Raw genomic sequence first — 9,760 nt, 5'->3', positions numbered from 1 at the left:
ATGGCAAGAATACCATATGCCTTTGCTACCACTCTACCTACTTGTGTTATCACTTTCTGTGAGCTAAGGACTTGGCCTCACAAAATGCCGGAGTAACTCAGCGGGTCTGCCAGCATCTCACGAGAGAAGGAATGGGTGACGTTTCGGGTCGAGACCCTTCTTCGGTCTGAAGAAGGGTCTCGACCCGAAACGTCACCCATTCCTTCTCTCCTGAGATGCTGCCAGACCCGCTGAGTTACTCCAGCATTTTGTGACACCTCCGATTTGTACCAGCATCCGCAGTTAGTTTCCTACACTGAGTTTAGAATGGCGGTGCGTATAGGCTCGAAGGGCCGAATGGCCTACTCCTGCACCTATTTTCTATGTTTCTATGTTTACTAGGGAGGGAGGGGGGTGGAGTGGGGGGGATGGTGGGGGGGGGGGGGGGGGGGGGAGGGAGGGAGCGGGAGGGGGGAGTGGGGAGGGAGGAAGGGGAGGGGGAGGGAGGGGGGAGAGGTGAGTGGGGGAGGAGAGGTTGGACACATTAGAGGCAGGAAACATGTTCCCAATGTTGGGGGAGTCCAGAACCAGGGGCCACACAGTTTAAGAATAAGGGGTCGGCCATTTAGAACAGAGGTGAGGAAAAACGTTTTCAGTCAAGAGAGTTGTGAATCTGTGGAATTCTCTGCCTCAGAGGGCAGTGGAGGCCAATTCTCTGAATGCATTCAGAGAGAGTTGGATAGAGCTCTTAAGGATAGCGGAGTCAGGGGGGTATGGGGAGAAGGCAGGAACGGGGTACTGATTGAGAATGATCAGCCATGATCACATTGAAGGCGGTGCGTACAGGCTCGAATGGCCTCCTCCTGCACCTATTGTCTATTGTCTACACAACCTATGGACTTGGCCTTGTCGGCTAGATGATTAGGTCAGGTTGTTCACAGTGACCTGAGGATAAATCAATGGAGTGGACATTGTGGAGAAATTGGGAGATGATTAATGGGAAATTATGGAGATGATGAGTGGGAACTAGGGGGGGTGATGAGTGGGGAAATTGGGGGGGATGATCAGTGCGGAAATTGTGGAAAAGATTATTGAGGGAATTGTGGGGATAATGAGTGGGAAATTGGGGGGTGGGGATGGTTATTGAGGACATTGGAGATGATTAGTGGGAAGTTGGGAGAGCGATCATCAGTGGGTAGAGTTGCTGCCTCACGACGCCGGAGGCCCGGGTTCCATCCTGACTGCGGGTGCCGTCTGTACGGAGTTTGTACGTTCTCCCATGGCCTGCGTGGGTTTTCTCCAGGCGCTCCGGTTTCCTCCCACACTCCAAAGACGCACGGGTTTGTAGATTAATTGGCTTCTGTAAATTGGCCCTAGTATGTGTAGGATAGTGTTAGTGTACGGTGGCAGGTGCAGTCTCAGTGGGCCGAAGGGCCTGTTTCCCGCACTTTATCGCTGAGGGCGTGCAGCGTAGGTTCGCTAGGTTAATTCCCGGAATGGCGGGACTGTCGTACGTTGAAAGACTGAGCGACTGGGCTTGTATACACTGGAATTTAGAAGGATGAGAGGAGATCTTATTGAAACGTATAAGATTATTAAGGGGCTGGACACGTTAGAGGCAGGAAACATGTTCCCAATGTTGGGGGAGTCCAGAACCAGGGGCCACACAGTTTAAGAATAAGGGGTCGGCCATTTAGAACGGAGATGAGGAAAAACTTTTCCAGTCAGAGAGTTGTGAATCTGTGGAATTCTCTGCCTCAAAAGGCAGTGGAGGCCAATTCTCTGAATAAGAAAATAACTGCAGATGCTGGTACAAATCGAAGGTATTTATCCACAAAATGCTGGAGTAACTCAGCGGGTCAGGCAGCATCTCAGGAGAGAAGGAATGGGTGACGTTTCGGGTCGAGACCCTTCTTCAGACTGAATGCTTTCAAGAGAGAGCTCTTAAGGATAGCGGAGTCAGGGGGTACGGGGAGAAGGCAGGAACGGGGTGTACTGATTGAGAATGATCAGCCATGTATCACATTGAATGGCGGTGCGTACAGGCTCGAAGGGCCGAATGGCCTCCTCCTGCACCTGTTGTCTATTGTCTAAAGTCTGAAGTAAACCTGCACATAATCCATATCCCTCTGTTTGCTGCCAATCCAAAGTCTCTTCAAGCCCACTATGGTATCTGCCTCCACCACCACTCCAGGCCCCCACTTGCCTTGAAACTCGGCCCCTCTCACCTTAAAGCCTCCGCCATCCTTGGAAAAAGATTCTGACTGATTCGGTGTGAAGAAGGGTCTCGGCCCCGAAACGTCATCCATTCCTTCTCTCCAGAGTTGCCGGTGGGAGGGGGGGGGGAGGTGGGAGAACAAAGGGGGACCTGGCGTGGGGGACGGGGGGCTCTCTAGTTGTAGAATCCCCTGCCCTGGGGACAAACCTGTGTTTGTTTATTCTGGTTAAGGTGCTGTGCACACACAACAGCCAGCCAACAGCCACTTGTCTTTTTCTTTTTCCACGCATAATTTAATTTTAACTTTCAAGTTTTCGTATACCTTGATGCGTTGGTGTGACTGTCGGCAAACTAACGTCCCCCTCTGGGGATGTATAAAGCTCTATGCTGCCTGTCCTGCTGAGTTACTCCAGCGTTTTGTGTCTCTAAAGGACTAGATCAAGTGGGACCTGTTGGGCCCAAACCTCTCCTGCATTGGTGCAGCACCCTCTCAATGGACAATAGACAATAGGTGCAGGAGGAGGCCATTCGGCCCTGTACGCACCGCCATTCAATGTGATCATGGCTGATCATTCTCAATCAGTACCCCGTTCCTGCCTTCTCCCCATACCCCCTGACTCCGCTATCCTTAAGAGCTCTTTCTAGCTCTCTCTTGGATGTATTCAGAGAATTGGCCTCCACTGCCTTCTGAGGCAGAGAATTCCACAGATTCACAACTCTCTTGACTGAAAACGTTTTTCCTCACCTCTGTTCTAAATGGCCGACCCCTTATTCTTAAACTGTGTGGCCCCTGGTTCTGGACTCCCCCAACATTGGGAACATGTTTCCTGCCTCTAATGTGTCCAACCTCTCCTCCCCCACTCACCTCTCCCCCCTCCCTCCCCCTCCCCTTCCTCCCTCCCACTCCCCCTCCCGCTCCCTCCCTCCCCCCACCATCCCCCCACTCCACCCCCCTCCCTCCCTAGTAAACATAGAAACATAGAAAATAGGTGCAGGGGTAGGCCATTCGGCCCTTCGAGCCTATACGCACCGCCATTCAATATGATCATGGCTGATCATCCAACTCAGTATCCCGTACCTGCCTTCTCTCCATACCCCCTGATCCCTTTAGCCACAAGGGCCACATCTAACTCCCTCTTAAATATAGCCAATGAACTGGCCTCAGATTAGATTTTAGTTTAGATTTAAACTTTAAAATGCGAATAACTTTAAAAATATCACACCGATTTCAATGAAACTTCTTCCATTAGCACCACAGGGACGATGGTGAGTAAATTGGGCCTAACATTGTCGCGCTATCGTGGACCGCTTTGGCTGTAGTTCAGGAACACAGGAACAAACAAACGAGAGCCCACTATATAGATGCTGACTGCCTACCCCTTCTACACCCCTGAGAATTTGATATACCTCACAGCCCCCCCCCCCCCCCCCACCCCTCTCCCCCAACCTCCTCTGCTCCATGGGGAATTAACCCAGTCCCTCCAGTCTCTCCTCATGACTCCTCAACCCAGATTAGATTTGCAAACCTTTTCATTGAGCTCCAGGGTGTGAATCAGTGCTTTTGGGAGATTAGGTGGCAGGGAGGGAGGGAGGGAGGGAGGGAGGGAGGGGGGGAGGGGGTTGGGTGGGGTGCCGCCATTGGGAAATATCACCTATTTGCATTCGATCTTTAAGCAAAGTAAATCTTATCAGAAGTCAAGCCAGATATCGCTGGCAAAGCTGTAACCTTGTACATTCTGGCAGCTTCTGCTCCCAGCTCAGAATATCCCACAAACGACGACGTTGGTGAGGCCGCACTTACAATAGACAATAAACAATAGGTGCAGGAGGAGGCCATTCGGCCCTTCGAGTCTGTACGCACCGCCATTCAATGTGATCACGGCCGATCATCCACAATCAGTACCGCGTTCCTGCCTTCTCCCCGTACCCCCTGACTCCGCTATCCTTAAGAGCCCTATCTAGCTCTCTCTTGAAAGCATCCAGAGAATTGGCCTCCACTGCCTTCTGAGGCAGAGAATTCCACAGATTAACAACTCTCTGACTGAAAAAGTTTTTCCTCATCTCAGTTCTAAATGGCCGACCCCTTATTCTTAAACTGTGTGGCCCCTGGTTCTGGACTCCCCCAACATTGGGAACTATAAGATCCCCCCTCAGTCTTCTAAATTCCAGCGAGTATAAGCCTAGTCTATCCAGTCTTTCTTCACGGCACGGTGGCGCAGCGGTAGAGTTGCTGCTTTACAGCGAATGCAGCGCCGGAGACTCAGGTTCGATCCTGACCACGGGTGCTGTACTGTAAGGGGTTTGTACGTTCTCCCCGTGACCTGCGTGGGTTTTCTCCGCGATCTTCGGTTTCCTCCCACACTCCAAAGACGTGCAGGTACGTAGGTTAATTGGCTGGGCAAATGTAAAAATTGTCCCTAGTGGGTGTAGGATAGTGTTAATGTGCGGGGATCGCTGGGCGGCACGGACTTGGTGGGCCGAAAAGGCCTGTTTCCGTGCTGTATATATATGATATGATATGATATGAAAGTCCTGGGATCAATCTGTGACGGTCTGTTCTTTGATCTGTCTATAGATTTATCAGCCTCTGAGCAACATGAATCTGGGCCACGCCATGAATCCTTACGTGGCCAACCCGAGGCCTGGGAGCGTCACCATGCCCTACGCGAACGCCGGCATGATGGGCCACCGCCACCAGCATCTGCCGGCCATGGGGACCACCGTCGACACCGGCCGTCTGGAGACCGCGATGGGCTCACCGCTGGAGCAGCTGGGATCGCCAACTGGCCTCTTGGGCCAGGTGACTCCCTACTGCGGAGCCAGCCCGGCCTACGCAGACTTCCCCGGGGAGGCCAAGAACATCAGGCGGGCCTACACGCACGCCAAGCCCCCCTACTCCTATATCTCCCTGATTACCATGGCCATCCAGCAGTCCCCACACAAGATGCTGGCCCTCAACGAGATCTACCAGTGGATCATGGACTTCTTCCCCTACTACCGGCACAACCAGCAGCGCTGGCAGAACTCCATCCGCCACTCCCTCTCATTCAACGACTGCTTCATCAAGATGCCCAGATCTCCGGAGAAGCCGGGCAAGGGCTCGTACTGGGCCCTGCACCCGGACTCGGGTAACATGTTCGAGAACGGCTGCTACCTGCGGAGGCAGAAGAGGTTCAAGTGCGAGAGGGTCGGCCCTCGGAAGGAAGGGCCGGGGGGGCCCGGGGAAGGTTCCGTTCCGGGCGAGGCGTCCCCAGCGGCCGGCGGCGAGACCGACGCTTCCGTCGGCTCTCCCGGCTTGGAGCCGGGCAGGGCCAGGGGCCGGGGAAGGCCGCTCTACCGGCAGCTGGGCAGGGCGCCAACGGACGACTGCCCAGGAATCCCGGAGCGGGAGAACGCCACCGCCGCCGCCGCTACGCCCGCGCCCTCGACGTCAGGCCACCCGCCCTCCTTCCTCTCCCAGCTGGCCTCCGAGGTCTACCTGAAGCCTGACCCTCAGTTCCCCCTGGCCCACCCCTTCTCCATCTCCAACCTGATGGCCGCCGAACATCTGGTGGACAAGGCGGACAACCTGAAGTCCTACGAGCAGATGTTCCCCTTCGCCGCCTACGCTCCCCCCGTGAGCGGGGAACTTTCCCCCCTCACCAACGATCCATCCCCTTACCAGCCGCTCTACTCCCGGCCCGTCCTCAGCTCCATCTAGGCCCTTCGGCCCATCCGGCCCGTGCCGACCCGGTTTGGCATTCTGTACAAAGATAAGAAAAGACTTTATCCGCAGCGCGTCACGGCTTGTAGATATCTTCCTGTTCTCCGCGGTGACGGGTGGAAATTAATATTGATCCTTTGTACAAATGGAAGGGGGAATGTGAAAGTAAAAGGACTTTCAATGCGTTTAATTCATCCTCATTTTCATTTTGCTACCATTTCCCCCGAGAAGGGTCTCGACCCGAAACGTCGCCCAAGTTAGGAACAGGGGACGTACGACGAGATCTGGGTGCCCTAGTGCATCAGTCACTGAAAGGAAGCATGCAGGTACAGCAGGCAGTGAAAAAAGCCAATGGCATGTTGGCCTTCATAACAAGAGGAGTTGAGTATAATAATGTAATAATATATTCCTTTATTCGTCTCTCACCGGGGAAATTTACAGTGTTACAGCAGCAAAGTGGAGAGTAAGAGAGCATTCATTATAAATAAAAGATACATTAATTGTCATCAGTTTTCTGTGTGTTCTTAGCTGTTATTGTTGACTCGCCTGCTGGGAGCAGTGCTGGTTGTGCAGTCTCACAGCAGCGGGAAGGAAGGACCTCCTACATCTCTCCTTCACGCACTTGGGGTGAAGGAGTCTGCCACTGAAGGAGCTACTCAGTGCAGTGACAGGGTCCTGCATGGGGTGGGAGTCGTTGTCCAGCAGCGATGTTAGCTTCGCCACCATCCTCCTCCTCTCTCCCACCGCCTGCACTGAGTCGAGGGGGCCACCCAGGACAGAGCTGGCCTTCCTGACCAGCTTGTATAGGAGCAAAGAGGTCCTTCTGCAGTTGTACAGGGCCCTAGTGAGACCGCACCTGGAGTACTGGTTGCAGGGTGACTTGGACAGGTTGTGTGAGTGGGCGGATGCATGGCAGATGCAGTTTAATGTGGATAAGTGTGAGGTTATCCACTTTGGTGGTAAGAATAGGAAGGCAGAGTATTATCTGAATGGTGTCAAGTTAGGAAAAGGGGACGTACAACGAGATCTGGGTGTCCTAGTGCATCAGTCACTGAAAGGAAGCATGCAGGTACAGCAGGCAGTGAAGGAAGCCAATGGAATGTTGGCCTTCATAACAAGAGGAGTTGAGTATAGGAGCAAAGAGGCCCTTCTGCAGTTGTACCGGGCCCTAGTGAGACCGCACCTGGAGTACTGTGTGCAGTTTTGGTCTCCAAATTTGAGGAAGGATATTCTTGCTATTGAGGGCGTGCAACATAGGTTAATTCCCGGAATGGCGGGACTGTCGTATGTTGAAAGACTGGAGCGACTAGGCTTGTATACACTGGAATTTAGAAGGATGAGAGGGGATCTTATTGAAACATATAAGATTATTAAGGGATTGGACACGTTAGAGGCAGGAAACATGTTCCCAATGTTTGGGGGAGTCCAGAACCAGGGGCCACACAGTTTAAGAATAAGGGGTCGGTCATTTAGAACGGAGATGAGGAAAAACGTTTTCACTCAGAGAGTTGTAAATCTGTGGAATTCTCTGCCTCAGAAGGCAGTGGAGGCCAATTCTCTGGATGCTTTCAAGAGAGAGCTAGATAGAGCTCTTAAGGATAGCGGAGTCAGGGGGTATGGGGAGAGGGCAGGAACGGGGTACTGATTGTGGATGATCAGCCATGATCACATTGAATGGCCTACTCCTGCACCTGTTGTCTGTTGTCTATTGTCATTCCTTCTCTCCCGAGATGCCGCCCGACCCGCTGAGTTACTCCGGCATTTTGTGTCTCCCTTCGATACCAACATCTATTACAGAATATCGGACAGCACAGCAAAAGACAAGCCCTTCAGCCAACCATGTCAGTGCCAAACATGGTGCCAAAACTCTTATGTTTTGTGCACGTTATGTTTTGTGCACAAACTCTTGTGTTTGAGGGACAGCTTTCCTCAAGGGAGGGTGGTCGGTGTGTGGAACGAGCTGGCAGAGGAGGTAGTTGAGGCAGGGACTATCTATATACTAAAACTCTCGTTTGTTCGTTTGTTCGTTTGTTTGTTCCCGAACTACGGACAAAACGGTACACGTTAGCGCGACAATTCTAGGCCCACTTTACTCAATGTCGTCTCTTTGGTGCTAATGGAAGAGGTTTCATTGAAATCGGTGTTATGTTTTTTAAGTTATTCATATTTTAAAGTTTAAATCTATCTCATAGGGAGGGAGGGGGGAGGGGGGAGGATAAGGGGGGGTTGAGGGGGATGTAGGTGCCTGGGGCTCAGTGATGTTACACCAGGAAGGATATTCTTGCTATTGAGGGCGTGCAGCGTAGGTTTACTAGGTTAATTCCCGGAATGGCGGGACTGTCGTATGTTGAAAGACTAGAGCGACTAGGTTTGTATACACTGGAATTTAGAAGGATGAGAGGGGATCTTATCGAAACGTATAAGATTATTGAGGGGTTGGACATGTTAGAGGCAGGAAACATGTTCCCAATGTTGGGGGAGTCCAGAACCAGGGGCCACACAGTTTAAGAATAAGGGGTCGGCCATTTAGAACAGAGATAAGGAAAAACTTTTTCAGTCAGAGAGTTGTGAATCTGTGGAATTCTCTGCCTCAGAAGGCAGTGGAGGCCAATTCTCTGAATACATTCAAGAGAGAGCTAGATAGAGCTCTTAAGGATAGCGGAGTCAGGGGGTATGGGGAGAAGGCAGGAACGGGGTACTGATTGAGAATGATCAGCCATGATCACATTGAATGGCGTTGCGTACAGGCTCGAAGGGCCGAATGGCCTCCTCCTGCACCTATTGTCTTTGACTACACTTACGAAGGCTTGTCACAGGTCCTGTAATCTGGAAGGTTTTGTGTGGAGAAGAGCACGTATTTGATTTGCTTTCAGTCGCGTTCTCTGCGTTTTTCTCTCCCCTGCCAACTCTTGATTTTTAGTTTAGTTTAACGACACAGCGTGGAAACAGGCCCTTCAGCCCACCGAATAGACAATAGGTGCAGGAGGAGGCCATTCGGCCCTTTGAGCCAGCACCGCCATTCAATGTGATCATGGCTGATCATTCTCAATCAGTACCCCGTTCCTGCCTTCTCCCCATACCCCCTGACTCCGCACAAACGCACGCATGCACAAACGCACGCACACAGCACACAGCACCCGAGGTCAGGATCGAACCCCAGTCTTGAGGCAGCAGCTCTACCCACAACTATCGTATCTTCAATGACGGGTATTTAATTCACGCCACCTCTGGGTTCCTGAGAGCCTTGCATTGAGAGCGGAGGCAGGGAGGCAGGGAGGCAGGGATGGGATTGTTCCCAAGTGGTTCTCTGGTCAGAGCGAGCCCTTATCTGTAAACTCCAGTGCAAACATTCGCCCAGCCTTGGCGCCTGAAGCACACAGAGCCAATGATTGACCGCCGACCTTGCTACGCGCCATGCACTTTGCACCCTGCCACTCATTCCTTTGGTAAGGTTCAGGCTTGGACATGGTGGGGGTGGTGGAGTGGTGGGTGGGGAGGATAAGCACCAACCCCCTCTCCCCACCAAAACACAACGAGAACGATCCCAGCAATGAGTGGGTTAACGCACGATGAGCGTTTGTGGGCACTGGGCCTGTACTCGCTGGAGTTTACTCGCTGGACCTCATTGAAACGTACAGAACAGTGAGCGGCCAGGATAGAGTGGATGTGGAGAGGATGTTCCCACTGGTGGGAGAGTCTGGGACCAGAGGGCACAGCCGCAGAATTAAAGGACGGTCCTTTTAAGAAGGAGATGAGGAGGAATTTCTTTAGTCAGAGGGTGGTGAATCTGTGGGATTCTTTGCCACAGACGGCTGTGGAGGCCGCAAGTCAGTGGTTATTTTTAAGGCAGAGATGGATAG

General features: G+C 52.4%; 1 pseudogene; it reads left to right on the top strand.

Annotated features, from left to right (window-relative positions):
* Positions 1–4,700: 4,700 nt before the first annotated feature.
* Positions 4,701–6,386, top strand: LOC144609343 (forkhead box protein A2-A pseudogene; annotated as a pseudogene).
* The last annotated feature ends 3,374 nt before the right edge of the window (positions 6,387–9,760 follow it).

This window comes from Rhinoraja longicauda, chromosome 34 (genome assembly GCF_053455715.1).
Source record: "Rhinoraja longicauda isolate Sanriku21f chromosome 34, sRhiLon1.1, whole genome shotgun sequence".
Classification (NCBI taxonomy): domain Eukaryota; kingdom Metazoa; phylum Chordata; class Chondrichthyes; order Rajiformes; family Arhynchobatidae; genus Rhinoraja; species Rhinoraja longicauda.
Note: the sequence above shows the minus strand (reverse complement) of the source record. Positions and strands in the feature narration are given on the sequence as shown.